This window comes from Lotus japonicus, chromosome 4 (assembly GCF_012489685.1).
Source record: "Lotus japonicus ecotype B-129 chromosome 4, LjGifu_v1.2".
In the NCBI taxonomy this organism is placed as follows: Eukaryota; Viridiplantae; Streptophyta; class Magnoliopsida; order Fabales; family Fabaceae; genus Lotus; species Lotus japonicus.
The window spans coordinates 64,249,793-64,261,158 of NC_080044.1; positions in this window are offsets into that span (position 1 = coordinate 64,249,793).

Consider the following 11,366-nt stretch of genomic DNA (forward strand, 5'->3'; position numbering starts at 1 on the left):
TTGGTTTGGTTTGGTTTGGTTTACCATTACATTACATTACATTACCATGGTTCTTTTCTTTTGTTGTTGTTGTTGTTGTTCAATCTTTTTTCTTTTATTTTTCTTTGTGTAGTAGTGTAGGGTGTGGGGTATGGTCCTCTTTTGAGAGTTGAAGAAAAGGAGAGTAGGAGGGTTAGGTTACTGTCAAAAAGTACCTGCATAATAAAGTCCATTAAAATTCTCCTCCTCTCCCAACCCAAACCCATTCCATTACACCTCTATTTAATATTGGGTTCTTCCAATATTTAGCTTCATTGAAAATATTACATTATAATCATCATCTCTCTAAAAGATTAATCTCGTTCGAAAAATTGTTTATAGAAATCTTGGGTTTGATCATTCTGAGATAGTGAAAACCCTTAAAAAAAAACTATGTGAGGCACGGGTTGAGATAACCTGTCTTGGAATGAAAAAATAAAATTGACAAAGAGGCTCAATTTCTTCGAATTTCAAATTCGTGTCTTTACCTCTGAGAATCTAGAATATTTATCACCGAATCAATAAATTGTTAAATTTGGATTCCTTGTATTCACTTATCTTTTACATTCACGCATTTATTAAATTTGAATCATATGATTAAAGATACATCGACTCATATTTTTCACCAAAATTAAAAAGTTGAAATATCTTATAATCTATGTCGTCCGATCAAAATTGAATGACTAAGATTCGTTGTAAGAAATTGCCCACAGCAAACAATCCAAATTCATGATTGTTGGTTGATACTCATCTTTTATTTATTTTTACATAGCCATAGACCATTGCCATAGCCATTTGGCTTTGGCAGCATATTCGTACACACAACTTCAACCTGCAGCATGAACACTGCTTGGAAAATGACAAAACATAACTAATATCAACTTCATTATAAAGTAACCAAAGAGAATCCGGTTACATCAGTTTCCCCTTATTCCTCCTTGGCAAAGTTTGTCAGATTCCTTCTTTTATTTTAACTTTCCCTCCCTTTTAAACAAGCCCCTTTCTCAAATTATTTTCACCCCACGGTTACATTTTGCTTCTAAGTGATATACTCTTTATCCTGCATACAACTTTTAGCGTGTTTGAATTACTTGTTGACACATAATCCAAAACATGATAACTTCATAAATGACATTTTAAAACTTGTTACCATAAGTGATTATGGCACTTATGACTACAAAATCAAGCATGTTTTTTGTTGTTGTTTCAAGTATTGCCAGGGTCTTGTGCCTTTAATTTAATATTTGATTGGTCAAATTTGAAGAAATTCATGTTGGATGTTTAATATCAATGGAGTTAACATAAAAATACATTAGTTATGATTAACTCGAATAACTATCGTTTTGGTTAGTTTGGAGGGTTCACAATCAAGTGAATACCGTGTTGGCCAATCAAAATGATTAAAGATAGACTTTATCTCATTCTACAGTTAGCGAGTAAAAATAGAGTTGACACAATTAATCACAATAGTTACACTCATGTTAAACACTTCACTTACACTTAGTTTGTATGAAATTCATAAATACAAGTTTGATCATTAAATTACACAATTATTATTCATTTGCTCATTATGTTATTTTCTCGACTTTGAGTTATCTCTAAACCAACTAGAGCGTATGAGTGTCTTATGTAGATACTTACTCCACCATGTTCCACCATTGGTAACCACCTCACCACTGTGTGCAAAGCCTGAAATCACCAATCAAATTGATCCGCAGCTTGATTTCTGAAAGAACTACATTCATATCAATCTATAAAAGAGTTTCATTTACTTTTTGCATGCCACCCTCTAGCGTGCATCGAAACATACCCTATGCAAGCATGTGTGGTACCGTCTATTATATGTCAGAGTGGTATTTGACAATATCAAGTGATGAACAATGAAGTCATTAATGATCTTGATCCATATCTAGAAGGAGCGAGCATGCAGTAAATTTATGAATTACAAATGCATTTGAATGTGCAGTGAAGACATTGATGGGTAAACGAGTACATTATTATTATGTGCTGAAAATTATAGGCTTTGGAGAGACAGAGAGTCTGTATGGGCCTTCCCCACTCGCTCATGTCACGTCCCCTCTTGACAACGGCTGTACAAAGCCAAGCTCCTTTTTCAGTTTCAATGTAAGCCTCGTCCTCGAGCATCCATCCCACTTTCTCTTTTCTTTTTATTTAGGCCATTGCAGACAGGTACAGTACTTGAAATTAAAACCACCAACATGTTTCAACGGTTCTGTAACTGTGTAATCCCTTCACCTCACACTACTCTGGTTCTTTTCTACATGATGGTACTTTGCATGTGTTCTTAAATCCTCAAAGTACATATTTCAATTTATCTTACTCCATAAGGATAAAAACATAATTAGGTAATTAAGAAGACAAGGGGAAGCTGTGTGTATTGGTAGAAAATAGTCTAACCATAATTATAAGAATCAACCAGCATGCTCACTGTGTCAGAGCGGAATTAATGACCCATCAGTTAGGAGTCAATTTTCTTTTACTACTCTTGCTCTTTGACATGCTTGGGCTTGGCTCAACCAAAAAGCAGTAATGGAGGTAGGAATTTTAGACAAGAGGGCCAATTAGATCAAAAATAGGGGTCAAGATCAACGAATATGGCATGCCTACAATGGTTTTTACCGTTAATATACATATGTATCAAATGTAAGAAAATAAAACTTAAAAGCTTGGACGACCATGGACTAACACGTCTGGCCCCCTCCCCTCCCTTTGCTACTAGCCAAAAAATTATTCACGGAAGTTTCTCCTAATGATAGACTTTGGTTGTATGTTCTAGGCCGAGATTCTACCTGTCTGACCACATGGTCCAAAGCCATTAGGTCGGCCCATAATGACTAAGGTCAAACTCTGCAATTAAGCCACATGTAAGACGAGGGAAAACAAAATTTATATCATCCAAACCAGCTAACTTAACCACATTAGTTAAGTTGGTATAGCCATGCTCAAGGTTTTCCAACTAGGACCGTTATGTCATGTAAGCAAGCGGTTAACTCCTAGCAATTGAGCAAATACGGACAACCAAGTATATAAGGTTTACATTCAGTATAAGTAAAATTAGATTATTCATTCATTACTCTCATATTGCTTATCCTAAACTAAAATTATGTGTCTACTTAAGTGTCAGAGTGCTTTTTATAGACACCTTTGTCATGCACCTCTGTCACACTACCTCTCACCACTTTGCTTACTAGATTTTGAGTCCATAAAAAATCACTTTAAAATCAATTATATAAGGATTTTCACATATACACTAAATGTATGTGCCACATTTTTCAGCCATTATATATCTACCCAAATTTTGCTCACTATGTGACTGTTTTGAGTTATTAATTAACTGCATAATTTTTATTGCAGAAAGTGATTAGGACCACAACCATTTTCAAATATAAACGCAAAGTTCTGTATCATTTTATCATATCACCCAACCACTGGTGTGTTATAAGCAATAAATTCGTATGATGGGTACCAATTGAAAGGTACCAATAAAATCTTTGGTTAATAAGTATCCACACAACCCAATTGGACACAAATGATATCTGATATTTTTCTTCTCAGTGTTAATTTGTTGGGTGGTTTATTTGGTCAGGATTGAAGATGCATCATGCATGTCATATCAGTTTCAGTGATGTTGTGGTTAGTAGGGATTGTACTAACTTTTAATGGGTTTGTATTGATTTGGATGCATTTTCTGGTGGGGGTGCAAGCAAAATAGTACTGAGGCTAAAGACAAATGTGGGGGAAGAAAGCAACTTCTCTCACTCTTCTTCTTCAACGTCACTTGGCTCCATGCGGAAGATTCTCAGCCCAAGTTCGGCTAATCACACTTTGTATTTTGTGAATGGACTGGATTTTTTATTTCTATTTTCATGAAAAAATTTAAGTTGGGAGAGGACGTTACAAATTAATTATTAAAGGGAGACTAGATTCTCTCATAAATAGAGTAATCAAAGGGATGTTAATGCAGTGCATTTACTCGACTCTAAATATTTTGAGTGCATTAATCAATTCAATTATAGTATTTTATTTAACAGAATATTATTATATCATCCTTTAAATTTTGAATACCCATTCTTATTTATTTATAGTTTAGGAAATCACAATGATATAATTAAAAAAAAATCTGTAATTTAATATGTAATCTGGATTTTCTATCATCTTATTTGGAATTATGCAAAATGAAAATAAAAGAATAAAAACAAAAATCATTCAAAATTATATCAAAACAAATAAAAAACACAGTATTTCAATTTTTTTTCATTCATAAAAAATAAATAATTCAATATATTAAAAGTAAATTATTATATCCTTAGAAATATGTCCACCGTGCATCGGCACGGGTATACATACTAGTACTCTAAGAAAAGAAACCTCTTCTAGGTAACGTGTCACCTTCTCCTTTTTCCTAGATTATTTTAAGTTTTCTTCTTATTTCAAGTACCCACTCTTCTTCATCTGAAAAATTTCAAAAAACTTTGAAATGAAATAAGGCTGCACATGTGAGTCACACCATCAATTGGAAAGGGAAATATTAAAAAAAATCCCTATCTCTTGTCATTTTTCTCTCACTTCTTTACTCCTTGCTTCCGTCTTCTTCATCTCTCTTGAAATTTTCCTATCTCACTTGGAGAAAACTTCCATACGGCATGGCATCTCTTTGAGGAGGTACCGGTCCACCAAAAAAAAAGGACTACAATTACAAATATATTTTTTTTCGGCGCCATATGTATAAATCCACCAGGGGTCTATTTCAAACTTCAAGATTCATTTCCACTTACAGTCCCTTTCCCTCTTTAATTTCATATCCACCGCCTATAATATGGTATATTTCAATAGCTAGTCCTCTAACATAGATCTGGGCTTCATCACCGTGTTCTTCATCATCATCATCATCAATACTTCCTCATCTTCCAGAACCATCATTTTCACTATCTCCGTCATCAATTTTCATGCGGGAAGCCCATACGGCTGCACCAGCGGTCTGTTGGTTGGAGGCCCGCGAACATCATTTTTCCGGCGACATTCACAATCTGAAAACGTGTTCTTGTCCGCGGTCTGGTCTCAGATTGCCACGGCGGCGGATCCACCACCTTCGTTCCTCTAGAAGAATCCCACATCATCATGGGTGGTCCATTCATCTCCGGCCGGAACTCCGCCGTGGCGCCACCACGCATTCGTCTTCTCCGGCTAATAAATCTGGAAATTTTCGAGATCTGGATATTTCCCAGATTTTTACATTTTCCCCAAAATTGTAGTATTAGTTTTACCTGCTAAATTCGTTAAAGATGGATAAAGATTAATACCACCTTTCTTTTGAGACTTTTACCATGACCTCAGTGATAACTAAAGTCTTCCATTTGATTCCATGACAATTACGGTACACTTAAAGCAACGTAATGATGAATAGTTTAGTTTTTCATCTGACCCTATTAACTAACTGTTAGGAGTACAATAGTCCCGACAGTCATCTTTTATTATCTCCTTTTGAACCAATTATTATTAGGGACCCCATCCCTTAGTCATTATATAGTGAGTTAACTTATGTTGATGAACATCTTAACCAAACGTTGGTGATTCTAATATCTCGTATAAACTGATGTTATCTATTATAATGGCCTACCTAACATAATGTTAGTACTTCTATAATCTTGAATAAACTGGGGTTAGTTAATATATGGTTCGATTAAACGAGTGTTGGTTATCGACAAATGTCGGAAGTACTACCCTTGGTGGAGGGACTATTGAACATCTAGGTTAAACTACAACTATCTAATTCAATGACATGTTAACCCATTATTAGCTGTTACAACGAAGAAGATGACATTAAAGGTAGTTGAAATTTAGTCTTTATTGGATGAGAGTTAGTTATTCTAATGACCCTGCTAACTAAATGTTGCTTAGTCATGCTCTAGCAATTCATATAATAGGGTTAGTTGTTCCAATGATCCACTTAACCTAACATTAGTTATTTGATTGACAATTAAAGGTAGATGAAATTTAGTCTAGAATGGAGGAGAGTTAGTTATTCTAATGACCCTACTAACTAAATGTTGCTTAGTCATGCTCTAGCCATTCATATAATAGAGTTAGTTGTTCCAATGATCCACTTAACCTAACATTAGTTATTTGTTGACAAAGTAACTTGATGACTACATATAAAATACTCTCAATTGAATAACCAAGTTTGTTGTTAAAATTATCAACTTAACTAACATTAGTTGACTTAATGACAATGTAACGTGAATACTATCTTAGTTAAACTCTCACTTGTCTATGCTCGAGGTTGAACAAAATACAGTACTTTACAAAATAAGGTAACTAATTATAATTGTCTATGATCCTAAGCTAGGGTTAACTCAACTATATTATCGGCTATAGAAGATTATGTTTTTAAGCTCAAATCAGCAAAAAAAAAAAAAAGAATCATTAGGTAACTACTGGGCCGTCGACCACGTTAACAAAAAACGACCTATATGTTTTTCTGTCAATAAAGGCCTACAGGATAAAAAAAAAATTAACATTTTGTTTCAGTAAGGCCTACCTGAAACGCAATGAAGAATTAGTCCAGAAAAAAAGGGAGGGGGTACTTTAGTGGTTTAAGCAAAGCTACAGGCAATTGACCAAAAAAAAAATCAAAGCTACAGGCACAAAACCGTCTTTAGACAAAATACTTCAGTCAATTCATCTTTCTTCACAGGAATGCATATTCTGCTAGTCATTTCATCTTTATCTGTGCTCTATGCTGAATTCGTTAAAGATGGATAAAGATTAATACCACCTTTCTTTTGAGACTTTTACCATGACCTCAGTGATAACTAAAGTCTTCCATTTGATTCCATGACAATTACGGTACACTTAAAGCAACATAATGATGAATAGTTTAGTTTTTCATCTGACCCTATTAACTAACTGTTAGGAGTACAATAGTCCAGACAGTCATCTTTTATTATCTCCTTTTGAACCAATTATTATTAGGGACCCTATCCCTTAGTTATTATATAGTGAGTTAAATTATGTTGATGAACATCTTATCCAAACGTTGGTGATTCTAATATCTCGTATAAACTGATGTTATCTATTATAATGGCCTACCTAACATAATGTTAGTACTTCTATAATCTTGAATAAACTGGGGTTAGTTAATATATGGTTCGATTAAACGAGTGTTGGTTATCGACAAATGTCGGAAGTACTACCCTTGGTGGAGGGACTATTGAACATCTAGGTTAAACTACAACTATCTAATTCAATGACCTGTTAACCCATTATTAGTTGTTACAACGAAGAAGATGACATTAAAGGTAGTTGAAATTTAGTCTTTATTGGATGAGAGTTAGTTATTCTAATGACCCTGCTAACTAAATGTTACTTAGTCATTCTCTAGCAATTCATATAATAGGGTTAGTTGTTCCAATGATCCACTTAACCTAACATTAGTTACAAGAAGAAAAGTTAGGACAGCTTTCAATCTCAAAATTACCGAATCACATACACTAGGAATGATTGGGGGCAAAACCCAGAAAAATTGAAACCTTTTATGTGATTTTGACAGATTCAAGACGAGATTTTATTTATTATGTCGTCTTGTTATTAAATACCATCTTAAAATAATTAAATTCCCCAAACCCAAACCCAAACAAGATCAACAAACCCAGAATCAACAACAAAAATCCAAAAAATCAATCTTTCATCTTCACCTTCAATAAACCCAGCCACCATGAACCCCATTTACCGAGTCACCACCACCCAAACCCAACTACCGAGCCACCACAACCCAGAAACCCACCCCACCTCCTGCAAGCTCAACACAACACGACCATAATCAACCCCCATGAACAAATCAAAACCCGAACCCCAACCTTTGACAAATACAATAATCGATGTCACCACTACCAGAAATCGACCACCATCTACAATAAACGCGACAACTCATAAGTCCTACCAACACCCACTGAAACCCCAAATCTAAAAACCCAAACTCATACAATCAAGAGCAGGAAACGAAACAAAGACTAACACTGTGTTTGGTTGTGAAGAGAGAGATAAAGAAGTGAGAGTAGAGAAGAGAGAAGTTGAGTAGAGAGAAATAAGTGAGAGATAGAGTAGATTTATTAGGTTGTTTGGTATGGTAGAGATAAAGAAGAGAGAGATGAGAAATAATGATGTGAAAGAGAGAGAAAAAGTTGACTTTAGATTAAAAAAATAATTTCAGGATGTCAAATGCAATTAGTGGCGGTTTAAAGGTCGTCCGGAGATGATTCTTTAACCTTCAACCTCTAAATCTGCTAACAATGATAACAGTTCCTTTGAAAATGATATTGATGATTTTTTCAAGTAATTAATTATGTTATAATCCAAAAAATTTATATTGATATCAAAATTACCTTCTATAATTGTGGCAAGTCTGGCCATTATAACAAGTATTGTAGGCTCAAAGGAAAGATTTATGAGTTTAATCTTGATCCTTAAATAGAAGACAAGCTCAACAATCTTCTTGTCCAATCTTCTGATGAAGAAGAATCACATTCTCTTAAATCTGACAAATCTGAGGACCTTAATCACATCCAAGATGATGATTGGTCTCAATCTTCCTCTTCTATTAATTTTTTAACCAATGAGCAAGATTTGCTCTTTACGATAACTAATGCCATTCCTGACCCATAAGAAAAAAGGAAATATCTTGGGAGACTCAAATCCACCTTAGAAGAACGTTCTCTCCCCACCAACAAGTTTAATCTTAGAGAAACTTTCAAAAGGCTTGAGAAATCCAATATTAAACCTGTTACATCCAAGATCTTCAATCTGAGGTTAACAACTTAAAAATTGAGGTCAAAAGCCTGAAACAACAACAGGCTAGCCAACAACTCATTTTAGATAGTTGGATTGAAGAAAGGCCGTCTGGAGATGATTCTTTAACCTTCAAACTCTAAATCTGCTAACAATAATGATAACAATTCTCCTGAAAATGATAGTGATGTTTTTTTGAAAATAATTAATTATGTTACAATCCAAAAAAATTATATTGATGTTAAAATCATCATAGGAGAATTTAGCTTTGAAACTTGAGCTCTTTTTGGCATTGGGGTTGATTCCAGTTGCATTTTAGAAGGACTTGTTCCTACTAAATATTTTGAAAAAACAACTGAAAAACTCAGTGCTACTGAAGGTTCTAGGCTTATAATCAGGTATAAAATCTCTTCGGCTATTATGCAAAACGAAAATCTTGAAATTGAAACATCTTTCTTGCTTGTCAAAAATCTTTCAAGCAAGGTAATTATTGGAACACCCTTTATAAAAAAAACTCTTCCCTTATTTGACAACCAAAGATGACATTACTGTCCAACATCTAGGACAATCAATTATTTTCAAAATTTCCAAACCTCCTTTTGTCAAGAATTTGAATGTCATCTCTTACAAAGAAAGACAAATTAATTTTCTCAAAGAGGAGATTTCTTACAAGAATGTTGATGTTCAATTACAACAATCTTAGATCCAATCTAGGATTGAAAATCTTTTTAAAGAAATTCAATCATGCATTTGTTCGGATTTACCGTTTTTTGGGAGAGAAAACACCATATGGTTGATTTCCCTTATGAAAATGATTTCAATGATACGCAAATTCCTACCAAAGCTAGGCTAATCCAAATGAATGAAGAACCTCTTCAATTTTGTCAAAAAGAAATCAACGATCTTTTAAACAAAGATTAATTTGCAAAAGTAAGAGTCTATGGTCTTGCTCAGCCTTTTATGTTAACAAACAAGTTGAAATAGAAAGAGGAACTCTCAGACTTGTAGTTAATTACAAGCCTCTTAATCAAGCCCTCTGTTGGAATAGGTATCCTATCCCTAACAAAAAAAGATTTTCTCGCAAGACTACATAATGCTAAAATCTTTTCCAAATTTGACATGAAATTCGGATTTTGGCAAATTCAAATCAAAGAAGAAGATAGGTATAAAACCGTTTTTACTTTCCTGTTTGGACAATATGAGTGGAATGTTATGCCTTTCAGATTAAAAAACGCAAGAAACGAACAAAAAAAAAACAAAAAGAGAGCCAGCCCCGTTACTGTTCCTTGACCCCATTTTGGGGTGGGCCCCACCTCTGCAACCCCCTCCCTCCTCTCTCACCAAACAAGGTTAGTTCTGCCACCCTCCCTCTATCTCTCTTTACTCTAACTCTCCACAACCAAACACAAGATAAGTGGAGAAAAGAACAGGGAAGAAGAGGAACAAGTTCACACTCAAGAGGTACTCACACCACCAAGATCTGCTTCCATCAAACCAAACCCACGAGGAATAAGCTACCTCCGCCGCTCTATGCCCAAATCTAACGATTCACCACCACCGCGAGAAATTTGCGATACCACCAGTTCGGGGCAGAGGAGGGACTGGAGGGAGCGACCACCGCTGCCGATATGAAGTCCCTTACTCTCTTATCACTCTCTGCCTCTCTCATGAAAGGTTGATGCTAATTTCCTTTCATGATGAGGAAGAACATGAAGGATGAGATGGTGGGATGAACTTCTAGGTTTTTTGATGTGATGAGTTTTGGTTTCCATTGTTATGTTTTTGGAAAAGTTTGTGATGAAGATGATTTCAATGAAGATGAAGATGAAGATGATTTGGGGCTAATTTGGGGGAGAAATTGATTTTATTAATCGATTTAGGGTTATACTTGTTAATTAGTTTTATTTTTGTAATTAAATTAAAATTTCTGATGTGTTATTTTTTTATTTTTTTAAATCCACATAAGCAGACATAACCCAGCGATGACTTGCTCCAAACGATTTACGATGAAAATGAACTTTTGCTAAAAAAAAATTCAACAAAAAACCTAGTTCAGACGGCGAGACAAAGACAAATTTAAGGATTAACCATACTTTCTATCTAGGACTGTTCATGGTTCGGTTCTTTGCTTGAACCGAACCGAACCTGAACCAAAATTTTGGTTCGAGAGAACCGAACCGAACCGATATAGTATGGTTCGAACCGAACCGGTTTCAAATTTTGGTTAACCAATTCGGTAAAATATGCATATTTTAGATGGTTCGAACAGAACCGAACCGATATACTATGGTTCGAACCGAACCGAACCTGAAGGTAGTTGATATTTTGGTTCGGTTACCGAACCGGTTTTTCAATTTAGGTTCGAGTTCGGTTCGGTTCTTAAACGGTTCGATTTTCGGTTCGGTTCTTGGTTAGCTTCGGTTCTCAGAGAACCATGAACAGTCCTATTTCTATCTATCTTTCTATTTTTATCATATTATCCATCACATATTTAATATTTTTCTTTTTTCTCTTTCACATTTATCCACTTCTTTTTAGACTTT